The sequence below is a fragment of the Amblyraja radiata genome, chromosome 3, assembly GCF_010909765.2.
Source record: "Amblyraja radiata isolate CabotCenter1 chromosome 3, sAmbRad1.1.pri, whole genome shotgun sequence".
Lineage (NCBI taxonomy): Eukaryota > Metazoa > Chordata > Chondrichthyes > Rajiformes > Rajidae > Amblyraja > Amblyraja radiata.
The window spans coordinates 105,104,948-105,125,633 of NC_045958.1; the positions used below are offsets into that span (position 1 = coordinate 105,104,948).

The 20,686-nt window shown below is 47.1% G+C and overlaps 4 pseudogenes; all 4 read right to left on the minus strand.

Annotated features, from left to right (window-relative positions):
• Nucleotides 1-450: 450 nt before the first annotated feature.
• Nucleotides 451-1,085, minus strand: LOC116970710 (annotated as a pseudogene).
• Nucleotides 1,086-2,253: 1,168 nt separating this feature from the next.
• On the minus strand, nucleotides 2,254-3,016 carry LOC116970711 (annotated as a pseudogene).
• Nucleotides 3,017-6,455: 3,439 nt separating this feature from the next.
• LOC116970712 lies at nucleotides 6,456-7,378 on the minus strand (annotated as a pseudogene).
• A 5,249-nt stretch (nucleotides 7,379-12,627) lies between these two features.
• LOC116971584 overlaps nucleotides 12,628-20,686 on the minus strand; it is a 55,212-nt pseudogene continuing 47,153 nt past the window's right edge.

Consider the following 20,686-nt stretch of genomic DNA (forward strand, 5'->3'; position numbering starts at 1 on the left):
ACACTGTACCACACTGTACCACACTACACTGTAACACACTACACTACACGACACGACACGACACGACACTACACGACACTGTACAACACCACATTAAATTACACAAAATTACACTAAATTACACTAAACTACACTAAACTATAAACTACACTACACTGTACCACACCTCACTGTACCACACCTCACTGTACCACACTACACTGTAACACACTACATTACACGACACGACACGACACGACACGACACGACACGACACGACACGACACTACACGACACTGTACAACACCACATTAAATTACACGAAATTACACTAAATTACACTAAACTATAAACTACACTACACTACACTGTACCACACTGTACCACACTGTACCACACTACACTGTACCACACTACGCTCTACAACACTGTACCACACTGTACCACACCTCACTGTACCACACTGTACCACACTACACTGTACCACACCACACTGTACCACACCACACTGTACCACACCACACCACACCACACTGTACCACACCACACCACACTGTACCACACCACACCACACCACATCACACCACACCACACTGTACCACACCACACTGTACCACACCACACTGTACCACACCACACTGTACCACACCACACTGTACCACACCACACTGTACCACACCACACTGTACCACACTACGCTCTACAACACTGTACCACACCACACTGTACCACACCACACTGTACCACACTGTACAACACCTCACTGTACCACACTGTACCACACCACACTGTACCACACCACACTGTACCACACCACACTGTACCACACCACACCACACCACATCACACCACACCACACTGTACCACACCACACTGTACCACACCACACTGTACCACACCACACTGTACCACACCACACTGTACCACACCACACTGTACCACACCACACTGTACCACACCACACTGTACCACACCACACTGTACCACACTACGCTCTACAACACTGTACCACACTGTACAACACCTCACTGTACCACACCGTACCACACCACACTGTACCACACCACACTGTACCACACCACACTGTACCACACCACACTGTACCACACTACGCTCTACAACACTGTACCACACTGTACAACACCTCACTGTACCACACTACACTGTACCACACCGTACCACACTACGCTCTACAACACTGTACCACACTGTACAACACCTCACTGTACCACACCACACTGTACCACACCACACTGTACCACACCACACTGTACCACACCACACTGTACCACACCACACTGTACCACACCACACCACACTGTACCACACCACACTGTACCACACCACACTGTACCACACCACACCACACCACACTGTACCACACCACACTGTACCACACCACACTGTACCACACCACACCACACTGTACCACACCACACTGTACCACACCTCACTGTACCACACTGTACCACACCACACCACACCACACTGTACCACACCACACTACACGACACGACACGACACTACACCACACTGTACAACACCACACCACACTGTACAACACCACACTAAATTACACTAAATTACACTAAACTACACTAAACTATAAACTACACTAAACTATAAACTACACTACACTGTACCACACTACACTGTACCACACTGTACCACGCTGTACCACGCTACGCTGTACCACGCTGTACCACACTGTACCACACTACACTACACGACACGACACTACACGACACGACACTACACGACACTGTACAACACCACATTAAATTACACTAAATTACACAAAATTACACTAAACTACACTAAACTATAAACTACACTACACTACACTGTACCACACTACGCTGTACCACACTGTACCACACTGTACCACACTATACCACACTGTACCACACTACACGACACGACACGACACGACACGACACGACACGACACGACACGACACGACACGACACGACACGACACGACACGACACTACACGACACTGTACAACACCACATTAAATTACACTAAATTACACTAAATTACACTAAACTACACTAAACTATAAACTACACCACACTACACTGTACCACACTACACTGTACCACACTGTACCACACTACACCACACTACACTGTACCACACTACACTGTACCACACTGTACCACACTGTACCACACTGTACCACACTACACCACACTGTACCACACTACACTGTACCACACTACACCACACTACACTGTACCACACTGTACCACACTGTACCACACTGTACCACACCACACTGTACCACACCACACTGTACCACACCACACTGTACCACACCACACTGTACCACACCACACTGTACCACACCACACTGTACCACACTGTACCACACTGTACCACACTGTACCACACTGTACCACACTGTACCACACTACACTGTACCACACTACACTGTACCACACTATACCACACTGTACCACACTGTACCACACCACACTGTACCACACCACACTGTACCACACTACACTGTACCACACCACACTGTACCACACTACACTGCACCACACTGTACCACACTGTACCACACCACACTGTACCACACCACACTGTACCACACCACACCACACTGTACCACACCACACCACACCACACTACACTGTACCACACTACACTGTACCACACTACACTGTACCACACTACACCACACTACACCACACTGTACCACACCACACTGTACCACACCACACTGTACCACACCACACTGTACCACACTGTACCACACCACACTGTACCACACCACACTGTACCACACTACACTGTACCACACTACACTGTACCACCCTACACCACACTACACTGTACCACACTACACCACACTACACTGTACCACACTGTACCACACTGTACCACACCACACTGTACCGTACCACACCACACCGTACCACACCACACTGTACCACACCACACTGTACCACACTACACTGTACCACACTACACTGTACCACACTACACTGTACCACACTACACTGTACCACACTACACTGTACCACACTACACAACACTACACAACACTATACTCTACCACACTACACTACACTGTACCACACTACACAACACTATACTCTACCACACTACACTACACTGTACCACACTACACAACACTATACTCTACCACACTACACTACACTGTACCACACTACACTGTACCACACTACACAACACTACACAACACTATACTCTACCACACTACACTTCACTGTACCACACTACACTTCACTGTACCACACTACACTACACTACACTACACTGTACCACACTACACTGTACCACACTACACAACACTATACTCTACCACACTACACTGTACCACACTACACAACACTACACAACACTATACTCTACCACACTACACTTCACTGTACCACACTACACTTCACTGTACCACACTACACTTCACTGTACCACACTACACTACACTGTACCACACTACACTACACTGTACCACACTACACTGTACCACACTACACAACACTATACTCTACCACACTACACAACACTATACTCTACCACACTACACTCTACCACACTACACTGTACCACACTACACAACACTATACTCTACCACACTACACAACACTATACTCTACCACACTACACTCTACCACACTACACTGTACCACACTACACAACACTATACTCTACCACACTACACTACACTGTACCACACTACACAACACTATACTCTACCACACTACACTTCACTGTACCACACTACACAACACTATACTGTACCACACTACACAACACTATACTCTACCACACTACACTTCACTGTACCACACTACACTACACTGTACCACACTACACTACACAACACTATACTCTACCACACTACACTACACTGTACCACACTACACAACACTATACTCTACCACACTACACTTCACTGTACCACACTACACAACACTATACTCTACCACACTACACTGTACCACACTACACTACACTGTACCACACTACACTACACTGTACCACACCACACTACACTACACTACACTGTACCACACTACACTACACTGTACCTTACTACACAACACTATACTCTACCACACTACACTACACTGTACCACACTACACTACACTGTACCACACTACACAACACTATACTCTACCACACAACACTATACTCTACCACACTACACTTCACTGTACCACACTACACTACACTGTACTCTACCACACTACACTACACTGTACTCTACCACACAACACTATACTCTACCACACTACACTTCACTGTACCACACTACACTTCACTGTACCACACTACACTACACTGTACCACAATACAATACACTGTACCACATTACACTTCACTGTACTACACTACACTGTACCACACTACACTACACTGTACCACACTACACCACACTACACTGTACCTTACTACACTGTACCTTACTACACAATACTATACTCTACCACACTACACTACACTGTACCACACTACACTACACTGTACTCTACCACACAACACTATACTCTACCACACTACACTTCACTGTACCACACTACACTACACTGTACCACAATACAATACACTGTACCACATTACACTTCACTGTACTACACTACACTGTACCACACTACACTACACTGTACCACACTACACCACACTACACTGTACCACACTACACTGTACCTTACTACACAATACTATACTCTACCACACTACACTACACTGTACCACACTACACAACACTATACTCTACCACACAACACTATACTCTACCACACTACACTACATTGTACCACACTACACTGCACCACACTACACAACACTATACTCTACCACACAACACTATACTCTACCACACTACACTTCACTGTACCACAATACAATACACTGTACCACAATACAATACACTGTACCACATTACACTTCACTGTACCACACCACACTTCACTGTACCACACTACACTACCTGTACCACACTACACCACACTGTACCACACTACACCACACTGTACCACACTACACTGTACCACACTACACTACACTATACTCTACCACACTACACTTCACTGTACCACACTACACTTCACTGTACCACACTACACTTCACTGTACCACACTACACTACGCTGTACCACAATACAATACACTGTACCACAATACAATACACTGTACCACACTACACTTCACTGTACCACACTACACTTCACTGTACCACACTACACTTCACTGTACCACACTACACTTCACTGTACCACACTACACTACACTACACTGTACTACACTACACTGTACCACACTACACTGTACCACACTACACTGTACCACACCACACTGTACCACACCACACTGTACCACACCACACTGTACCACACCACACTGTACCACACCTCACTGTACCACACCGTACCACACCACACTGTACCACACTACACTCTACAACACTGTACCACACTGTACAACACCTCACTGTACCACACCACACTGTACCACACCACACTGTACCACACCACACTGTACCACACCACACTGTACCACACTGTACCACACTGTACCACACTGTACCACACTGTACCACACTGTACCACACCACACTGTACCACACTGTACCACACTGTACCACACCACACTACACGACACGACACGACACTACACGACACGACACTACACGACACTGTACAACACCACACTAAATTACACTAAATTACACTAAACTACACTAAACTATAAACTACACTAAACTATAAACTACACTACACTGTACCACACTACACTGTACCACACTGTACCACGCTGTACCACGCTGTACCACACTGTACCACACTACACTACACGACACGACACTACACGACACGACACTACACGACACTGTACAACACCACATTAAATTACACTAAATTACACAAAATTACACTAAACTACACTAAACTATAAACTACACTACACTACACTGTACCACACTACACTGTACCACACTATACCACACTGTACCACACTGTACCACACTACACGACACGACACGACACGACACGACACGACACGACACGACACGACACGACACGACACGACACGACACGACACGACACGACACGACACGACACTACACGACACGACACTGTACAACACCACATTAAATTACACTAAATTACACTAAATTACACTAAACTACACTAAACTATAAACTACACCACACTACACTGTACCACACTACACTGTACCACACTGTACCACACTACACCACACTACACTGTACCACACTACACTGTACCACACTGTACCACACTGTACCACACTGTACCACACTACACTGTACCACACTACACCACACTACACTGTACCACACTGTATCACACCACACCACACTGTACCACACCACACTGTACCACACCACACTGTACCACACCACACTGTACCACACCACACTGTAACACACCACACTGTAACACACCACACTGTACCACACCACACTGTACCACACCACACTGTACCACACCACACTGTACCACACCACACTGTACCACACCACACTGTACCACACTGTACCACACTGTACCACACTGTACCACACTGTACCACACTGTACCACACTACACTGTACCACACTACACTGTACCACACTACACCGTACCACACTACACCACACTGTACCACACCACACTGTACCACACTGTACCACACTGTACCACACTGTACCACACTACACTGTACCACACTACACTGTACCACACTACACCGTACCACACTACACCACACTGTACCACACTGTACCACACCACACTGTACCACACTACACTGTACCACACTACACTGTACCACACCACACTACACTGCACCACACTACACTGCACCACACTGCACCACACTGTACCACACTGTACCACACTGTACCACACCACACTGTACCACACCACACTGTACCACACCACACTGTACCACACCACACCACACTACACTGTACCACACTACACTGTACCACACTACACCACACTGTACCACACTACACCACACTGTACCACACTACACCACACTGTACCACACCACACTGTACCACACTACACTGTACCACACTACACTGTACCACACTGTACCACACCACACTGTACCACACTACACTGTACCACACTACACTGTACCACACTACACTGTACCACCCTACACCACACTACACTGTACCACACTACACCACACTGTACCACACTGTACCACACTGTACCACACTGTACCACACCACACTGTACCGTACCACACCACACCGTACCACACCACACTGTACCACACCACACTGTACCACACCACACTGTACCACACTACACTGTACCACACTACACTGTACCACACTACACTGTACCACACTACACTATACCACACTACACTGTACCACACTACACTGTACCACACTACACAACACTACACAACACTATACTCTACCACACTACACTTCACTGTACCACACTACACAACACTATACTCTACCACACTACACTACACTGTACCACACTACACAACACTATACTCTACCACACTACACTACACTACACTGTACCACACTACACTGTACCACACTACACAACACTACACAACACTATACTCTACCACACTACACTTCACTGTACCACACTACACTTCACTGTACCACACTACACTACACTACACTACACTGTACCACACTACACTGTACCACACTACACAACACTATACTCTACCACACTACACTGTACCACACTACACAACACTACACAACACTATACTCTACCACACTACACTTCACTCTACCACACTACACTTCACTGTACCACACTACACTACACTGTACCACACTACACTACACTGTACCACACTACACTGTACCACACTACACAACACTATACTCTACCACACTACACAACACTATACTCTACCACACTACACTCTACCACACTACACTGTACCACACTACACAACACTATACTCTACCACACTACACTACACTGTACCACACTACACAACACTATACTCTACCACACTACACTTCACTGTACCACACTACACTACACTGTACCACACTACACAACACTATACTCTACCACACTACACTGTACCACACTACACAACACTATACTCTACCACACCACACTACACTGTACCACACTACACAACACTATACTCTACCACACTACACTACACTGTACCACACTACACTACACTGTACTACACTACACTGTACCACACTACACTACACTGTACCACACCACACTACACTACACTACACTGTACCACACTACACTACACTGTACCTTACTACACAACACTATACTCTACCACACTACACTACACTGTACCACACTACACAACACTATACTCTACCACACTACACTACACTGTACCACACTACACAACACTATACTCTACCACACTACACTACACTGTACCACACTACACAACACTATACTCTACCACACTACACTACACTGTACCACACTACACTACACTGTACCACACTACACAACACTATACTCTACCACACAACACTATACTCTACCACACTACACTTCACTGTACCACACTACACTACACTGTACTCTACCACACAACACTATACTCTACCACACTACACTTCACTGTACCACACTACACTACACTGTACCACAATACAATACACTGTACCACATTACACTTCACTGTACTACACTACACTGTACCACACTACACTACACTGTACCACACTACACCACACTACACTGTACCACACTACACTGTACCTTACTACACAATACTATACTCTACCACACTACACTACACTGTACCACACTACACAACACTATACTCTACCACACTACACTACATTGTACCACACTACACTGCACCACACTACACAACACTATACTCTACCACACAACACTATACTCTACCACACTACACTTCACTGTACCACACTACACTACACTGTACCACAATACAATACACTGTACCACAATACAATACACTGTACCACATTACACTTCACTGTACCACACCACACTTCACTGTACCACACTACACTACCTGTACCACACTACACCACACTGTACCACACTACACCACACTGTACCACACTACACTGTACCACACTACACTGTACCACACTACACTACACTATACTCTACCACACTACACTTCACTGTACCACACTACACTTCACTGTACCACACTACACTTCACTGTACCACACTACACTACGCTGTACCACACTACACTACGCTGTACCACAATACAATACACTGTACCACAATACAATACACTGTACCACACTACACTTCACTGTACCACACTACACTTCACTGTACCACACTACACTTCACTGTACCACACTACACTGTACCACACTACACTACACTGTACTACACTACACTACACTGTACCACACCACACTGTACCACACCACACTGTACCACACCACACTGTACCACACTACACTACACTGTACCACACTACACTGTACCACACTACACTGTACCACACCACACTGTACCACACCACACTGTACCACACCACACTGTACCACACCACACTGTACCACACCACACTGTACCACACTACACTTCACTGTACCACACTACACTTTACCACACTACACGGTACCACACTACACGGTACCACACTACAAGGTACCACACCGTACCACACTACACTTCACTGTACTACACGACACTGTACCGCACTACACGACACTGTACCGCACTACACGACACTACACCGTACCACACTACACTGCATTACACTACACTATACTGTACTACACTACACTGTACTACACTGTGCCACACTGTACCACATTGTACCACACTGTACCACACGACACTACACCACACGACACTACACCACACGACACTACACCGCACGACACTGTACCGCACTACACGACACTGTACCGCACTACACGACACTGTACCGCACTACACTGTACCGCACTACACGACACTGTACCGCACTACACTGTACCGCACTACACTGTACCACACTACACTACACTACACTGTACTGCACTGTACCACATTGCATTGTACCACATTGCATTGTACCACATTGCATTGTACCACATTGCACTGCACCACATTGCACTGCACCACATTGCACTGCACCACATTGCACTGCACCACATTGCACTGCACCACATTGCACTGCACCACATTGCACCGCACTACACTTCACTGTACTACACTACATTATACCACAATACACTGTACCACACTGCATTACACTGTACGGTACTGCACTACACGGTACTGCACTACACGGTACCTCACTACACTTCACTGTACCGCACTACACTGTACCGCACTACACTGTACCGCACTACACTGTACCACACAACACTGTACCACACTGCACTCCACTGCACTCCACTGTGCTCCACTGTGCTACACTGTACTAAACTGTACCACACTGTACCACACTATACCACACTATACCACACTACCCTACACTGTACTACACTGTACCACACTGAACCACACTACACTGTACCACATTACATTACACTACACTGTACCACATTACATTACACTACACTGTACCACACTACACTGTACCACATTACATTACACTACACTGTACCACACTACACTGTACCACATTACACTACACTGTACCACACTACACTGTACCACTTTACACTACACTGTACCACATTACACTGCACTGTACCACATTACACAACACTGTACCACACTGCACTCCACTGCACTCCACTGTACTAAACTGTACCACACTGTACCACACTATACCACACTACCCTACACTGTACTACACTGTACCACACTGAACCACACTACACTGTACCACATTACATTACACTACACTGTACTACACTGCACCACACTACACTGTACCACATTACACTACACTGTACCACACTACACTGTACCACATTACACTACACTGTACCACATTACACTGTACCACATTACACTGTACCACTTTACACTACACTGTACCACATTACACTACACTGTACCACATTACACTACACTGTACCACACTACACTGTACCACATTACACTGTACCACACTACACTGTACCACACCACACTCTACCACACCACGCTCTACCACACTGTACAACACCACACTCTACCACACCACACTGTACCACACCACACTGTACCACACCACACTGTACCACACTCTACCACACCACACTCTACCACACCACACTCTACCACACCACACTCTACCACACCACACTGTACCACACCACACTGTACCACACCACACTGTACCACACCACACTGTACCACACTGTACCACACCACACTCTACCACACCACACTCTACCACACTCTACCACACCACACTCTACCACACCACACTCTACCACACCACACTCTACCACACCACACTGTACCACACCACACTGTACCACACCACACTGTACCACACCACACTCTACCACACCACACTCTACCACACTACACTGTACAACGCTGTACAACACTGTACCACACCTCACTGTACCACACCTCACTGTACCACACCTCACTGTACCACACTACACTGTACCACACTACACTGTACCACATGACACTACACGACACGACACTACACGACACTGTACAACACCACATTAAATTACACTAAACTACACTAAACTATAAACTACACTACACTACACTAAACTATAAACTACACTACACTGTACCACACCGCACTGTACCACACTGTACAACACTGCACTGTACAACACTGTACCACACTACACTGTACCACACTACACTGTACCACACTACACTGTACCACACTACACTGTACCACACTACACTGTACCACACTACACAACACTACACTTCACTGTACCACACCACACTACACTACACTGTACCGCACTACACTGTACCGCACCACACTCTACCGCACCACACTCTACCGCACCACACTCTACCGCACCACACTCTACCGCACCACACTCTACCGCACCACACTCTACCGCACCACACTCTACCGCACCACACTCTACCGCACCACACTCTACCGCACCACACTCTACCGCACCACACTCTACCGCACCACACTCTACCGCACCACACTCTACCGCACCACACTCTACCGCACCACACTGTACCACACTGTACCACACCACACTGCACTCTACCACACCACACTGTACCACACCACACTGTACCACACTCTACCACACCACACTGTACCACACTGTACCACACTCTACCACACTCTACCACACCACACTCTACCACACCACACTGTACCACACCACACTGTACCACACTCTACCACACCACACTGTACCACACTGTACCACACTCTACCACACTCTACCACACCACACTACACCACACTGTACCACACTCTACCACACCACACTGTACCACACTCTACCACACCACACTCTACCACACCACACTGTACCACACTCTACCACACCACACTGTATCACACTCTACCACACCACACTGTACCACACCACACTGTACCACACCACACTACACTGTACCACACTCTACCACACCACACTGTACCACACTCTACCACACCACACTCTACCACACCACACTGTACCACACTCTACCACACCACACTGTACCACACTCTACCACACTCTACCACACTCTACCACACCACACTCTACCACACCACACTGTACCACACTCTACCACACCACACTGTATCACACTCTACCACACCACACTGTACCACACCACACTGTACCACACTCTACCACACCACACTGTACCACACTGTACCACACCACACTGTACCACACCACACTGTACCACACCACACTGTACCACACCACACTGTACCACACTCTACCACACCACACTGTACCACACTCTACCACACCACACTGTACCACACCACACTGTACCACACTCTACCACACTGTACCACACTGTACCACACCACACTGTACCACACTCTACCACACTGTACCACACTGTACCACACCACACTGTACCACACCACACTGTACCACACCACACTGTACCACACCACACTGTACCACACTCTACCACACCACACTGTACCACACTCTACCACACTGTACCACACTCTACCACACCACACTGTACCACACCACACTGTACCACACTCTACCACACTCTACCACACCACACTCTACCACACCACACTGTACCACACCACACTGTACCACACCACACTGTACCACACTCTACCACACCACACTGTACCACACTCTACCACACCACACTGTACCACACTCTACCACACCACACTCTACCACACCACACTCTACCACACCACACTGTACCACACTCTACCACACCACACTGTACCACACTCTACCACACCACACTCTACCACACCACACTGTACCACACTCTACCACACCACACTGTACCACACTCTACCACACCACACTGTACCACACTCTACCACACCACACTGTACCACACTGTACCACACCACACTGTACCACACCGTACCACACCGTACCACACCGTACCACACCACACTGTACCACACCGTACCACACCGTACCACACCACACTGTACCACACCACACTACACTCTACCACACTACACTCTACCACACCACACTGTACCACACCACACTGTACCACACTCTACCACACCACACTGTACCACACTCTACCACACCACACTGTACCACACTCTACCACACCACACTGTACCACACCACACTGTACCACACTCTACCACACTCTACCACACCACACTGTACCACACTCTACCACACCACACTGTACCACACTCTACCACACCACACTCTACCACACCACACTCTACCACACCACACTCTACCACACCACACTACACTCTACCACACCACACTGTACCACACCACACTGTACCACACTCTACCACACCACACTGTACCACACTGTACCACACCACACTGTACCACACCACACTGTACCACACTCTACCACACCACACCGTACCACACCACACCGTACCACACCACACCGTACCACACCACACCGTACCACACCGTACCACACCACACCGTACCACACCACACCGTACCACACCACACCGTACCACACCACACCGTACCACACCACACCGTACCACACCACACCGTACCACACCACACCGTACCACACCACACCGTACCACACCACACCGTACCGTACCACACCACACCGTACCGTACCACACCACACCGTACCGTACCACACCACACCGTACCACACCACACCGTACCACACTGTACCACACCACACTCTACCACACCACACTCTACCACACCACACTCTACCACACCACACTGTACCACACCACACTCTACCACACCACACTCTACCACACCACACTCTACCACACCACACTGTACCACACCACACTGTACCACACTACACTGTACCACACTACACCACACTGTACCACACTACACTGTAACACACTACACTACACGACACGACACTACACGACACTGTACAACACCACATTAAATTACACGAAATTACACTAAATTACACTAAACTACACTAAACTATAAACTACACTACACTACACTGTACCACACTACACTGTACCACACTACACTGTACCACACTGTACCACACTACACGACACTACACGACACATCACTACACGACACTACACGACACAACACTACACGACACGACACGACACGACACTACACGACACTACACCACACTACACTACACTGTACCACACTACACTGTACAACACCACACTAAAATACACTAAACTAAACTACACTACACTGTACCACACTACGCTGTACCACACTGTACCACACCTCACTGTACCACACCTCACTGTACCACACTGTACCACACTACACCACACTACACTGTACCACACTACACGACACTACACTGTACCACACTACACGACACTACACTGTACCACACTACACTGTACCACACTACACGACACTACACTGTACCACACTACACGACACTACACGACACTACACGACACATCACTACACGACACAACACTACACGACACTACACGACACGACACGACACTACACGACACTACACCACACTACACTACACTGTACCACACTACGCTGTACCACACTACGCTGTACCACACTGTACCACACCTCACTGTACCACACCTCACTGTACCTCACTGTACCACACCTCACTGTACCACACCTCACTGTACCACACCTCACTGTACCACACTGTACCACACTGTACCACACTACACTGTAACACACTACACTGTACAACACCACACTAAAATACACTAAACTAAACTACACTACGCTGTACCACACTACGCTGCACCTCACTGTACCACACCTCACTGTACCACACCTCACTGTACCACACCTCACTGTACCACACCTCACTGTACCACACCTCACTGTACCACACCTCACTGTACCACACCTCACTGTACCACACCTCACTGTACCACACCTCACTGTACCACACCTCACTGTACCACACCTCACTGTACCACACTGCACCACACTGTACCACACTACACTGTACCACACTACGCTGTACCACACTACGCTGTACCACACTGTACCACACCTCACTGTACCACACCTCACTGTACCACACCTCACTGTACCACACCTCACTGTACCTCACTGTACCACACCTCACTGTACCTCACTGTACCACACCTCACTGTACCTCACTGTACCACACTGTACCACACTGTACCACACTACACTGTAACACACTACACTACACGACACGACACGACACGGCACTACACGACACTGTACAACACCACATTAAATTACACGAAATTACACTAAATTACACTAAACTACACTAAACTATAAACTACACTACACTGTACCACACTACACTGCACCACACTACACTGTACCACACTACCTGTACAAAACTACGCTGTACCACACTGTACCACACCTCACTGTACCACACTACACTGTAACACACTACATTACACTACACTGTAACACACTACATTACACGACACGACACGACACGACACGACACTACACGACACTGTACAACACCACATTAAATTACACGAAATTACACTAAATTACACTAAACTATAAACTACACTACACTACACTGTACCACACTGTACCACACTGTACCACACTACACTGTATCACACTACGCTCTACAACATTGTACCACACTGTACCACACCTCACTGTACCACACTGTACCACACTGTACCACACTGTACCACACCACACTGTACCACACCACACTGTACCACACCACACTGTACCACACCACACTGTACCACACCACACTGTACCACACTACACTGTACCACACTACACTGTACCACACTACACTGTACCACACTACACTGTACCACACTACGCTCTACAACACTGTACCACACCTCACTGTACCACACTACACTGTACAACACCACACGACACGACACGACACGACACGACACGACACGACACGACACTACACGACACGACACTACACGACACGACACTACACGACACTGTACAACACCACACTAAATTACACTAAATTACACTAAACTACACTAAACTATAAACTACACTACACTACGCTGTACCACACTACGCTGTACCACACTATACCACACTGTACCACACTACACGACACGACACGACACGACACGACACGACACGACACGACACTACACGACACTGTACAACACCACATTAAATTACACTAAATTACACTAAATTACACTAAACTACACTAAACTATAAACTACACTACACTACACTGTACCACAATACACTGTACCACAATACACTGTACCACACTACACCACACTGTACCACACTACACTGTACCACACTACACCACACTACACTGTACCACACTGTACCACACTGTACCACACTGTACCACACCACACCACACTGTACCACACCACACTGTACCACACCACACTGTACCACACTACACTGTACCACACTACACTGTACCACACTACACTGTACCACACCACACTGTACCACACTGTACCACACTGTACCACACCACACCACACTGTACCACACTACACTGTACCACACTACACTACACTGTACCACACTACACTGTACCACACTACACTGTACCACACTACACAACACTATACTCTACCACACTACACTTCACTCTACCACACTACACTACACTGTACCACACTACACTACACTGTACCACACTACACTGTACCACACTACACTGTACCACACTACACAACACTATACTCTACCACACTACACTACTCTGTACCACACTACACTACACTGTACCACACTACACTGTACCACACTACACTGTACCACACTACACTACACTGTACCACACTACACTACACCACACTACACTGTACCACACTACACAACACTATACTCTACCACACTACACTGTACCACACTACACTACACTGTACCACACTACACTGTACCACACTACACTACACTGTACCACACTACACAACACTATACTCTACCACACTACACTATACTCTACCACACTACACTGTACCACACTACACTACACTGTACCACACTACACTACACTGTACCACACTACACTACACTGTACCACACTACACTACACTGTACCACACTACACTACACTGTACCACACTACACAACACTATACTCTACCACACTACACTACACTGTACCACACTACACTACACTGTACCACACTACACTACACTGTACCACACTACACTACACTGTACCACACTACACTACACTGTACCACACTACACTACACTGTACCACACTACACTACACTGTACCACACTACACTACACTGTACCACACTACACTACACTGTACCACACTACACAACACTATACTCTACCACACTACACTACACTGTACCACACTACACAACACTACACTGTACCACACTACACAACACTATACTCTACCACACTACACTACACTGTACCACACTACACAACACTATACTCTACCACACTACACTACACTGTACCACACTACACAACACTATACTCTACCACACTACACTACACTGTACCACACTACACTACACTCTACCACACTACACAACACTATACTCTACCACACTACACTCTACCACACTACACAACACTATACTCTACCACACGACACTATACTCTACCACACGACACTTCACTGTACCACACTACACTACACTACACTGTACCACACTACACTACACTGTACCACACTACACAACACTATACTCTACCACACTACACAACACTATACTCTACCACACTACACTTCACTGTACCACACTACACTTCACTGTACCACACTACACTACACTGTACCACACCACACTACACTACACTGTACCACACTACACAACACTATACTCTACCACACTACACTGTACCACACTACACAACACTATACTCTACCACACTACACTTCACTGTACCACACTACACTACACTGTACCACACTACACTACACTGCACCACACTACACTACACTGCACCACACTACACTACACTGTACCACACTACACAACACTATACTCTACCACACTACACTACACTGTACCACACTACACAACACTATACTCTACCACACTACACAACACTATACTCTACCACACTACACTTCACTGTACCACACTACACTACACTGTACCACACTACACTACACTACACTGTACCACACTACACAACACTATACTCTACCACACTACACTTCACTGTACCACACTACACTTCACTGTACCACACTACACTACACTGTACCACACTACACAACACTATACTCTACCACACTACACTTCACTGTACCACACTACACTTCACTGTACCACACTACACTACACTGTACCACACTACACAACACTATACTCTACCACACTACACTTCACTGTACCACACTACACTACACTGTACCACAATACAATACACTGTACCACATTACACTTCACTGTACCACACTACACTTCACTGTACCACACCACACTTCACTGTACCACACTACACTACACTGTACCACACTACACTACACTGTACCACACTACACAACACTATACTCTACCACACTACACTTCACTGTACCACACTACACTACGCTGTACCACAATACAATACACTGTACCACAATACAATACACTGTACCACAATACAATACACTGTACCACACTACACTTCACTGTACCACACTACACTTCACTGTACCACACTACACTTCACTGTACCACACCACACTTCACTGTACCACACTACACTACACTGTACCACACTACACTACACTACACTGTACTACACTACACTGTACCACACCACACTACACTACACCACACCACACTACACTACACTGTACCACACTACACTTCACTGTACCACACTACACTTTACCACACTACACGGTACCACACTACACGGTACCACACTACACGACACTACACCGTACCACACTACACTTTACCACACTACACGGTACCACACTACACGGTACCACACTACACGACACTACACCGTACCACACTACACTTCACTGTACCACACTACACTGTACCACACTACACGGTACCACACTACACGACACTACACCGTACCACACTACACTGCATTACACTACACTATACTGTACTACACTACACTGTACCACATTGTACCACACTGTACCACATTGTACCACACTGTACCACACGACACTACACCACACGACACTACACCACACGACACTACACCGCACGACACTGTACCGCACTACACGACACTGTACCGCACTACACGACACTGTACCGCACTACACGACACTGTACCGCACTACACTACACTACACTGTACTACACTGCACTGTACCACATTGCATTGTACCGCATTGCACTGCACCGCACTGCACTGTACCGCATTGCATTGTACCACATTGCATTGTACCACATTGCACTGCACCACATTGCACTGCACCACATTGCACTGCACCACATTGCACTGCACCACATTGCACTGCACCACATTGCATTGTACCACATTGCACTGTACCACATTGCACTGCACCACATTGCACTGCACCACATTGCACTGCACCACATTGCACTGCACCACATTGCACTGCACCACATTGCACTGCACCACATTGCACTGCACCACATTGCACTGCACCACATTGCACTGCACCACATTGCACTGCACCACATTGCACTGCACCACATTTCACTGTACTACACTACATTATACCACAATACACTGTACCACACTGCATTACACTGTACGGTACTGCACTACACGGTACTGCACTACACTGTACCGCACTACACTTCACTGTACCGCACTACACTGTACCGCACTACACTGTACCGCACTACACTGTACCGCACTACACTTCACTGTACAACACTGTACCACACTGTCCAACACTGTACCACACAACACTGTACCACACAACACTGTACCACACTGCACCACACTGCACTCCACTGCACTCCACTGCACTCCACTGCACTCCACTGTGCTACACTGTACTAAACTGTACCACACTACACTACACTATACCACACTACCCTACACTGTACTAAACTGTACCACACTGTACCACACTACACTACACTATACCACACTACCCTACACTGTACTACACTGTACCACACTGAACCACACTACACTGTACCACATTACATTACACTACACTGTACCACACTACACTGTACCACACTACACTGTACCACATTACACTACACTGTACCACTTTACACTACACTGTACCACTTTACACTACACTGTACCACATTACACTACACTGTACCACATTACACTACACTGTACCACATTACACTGTACCACATTACACTGTACCACACT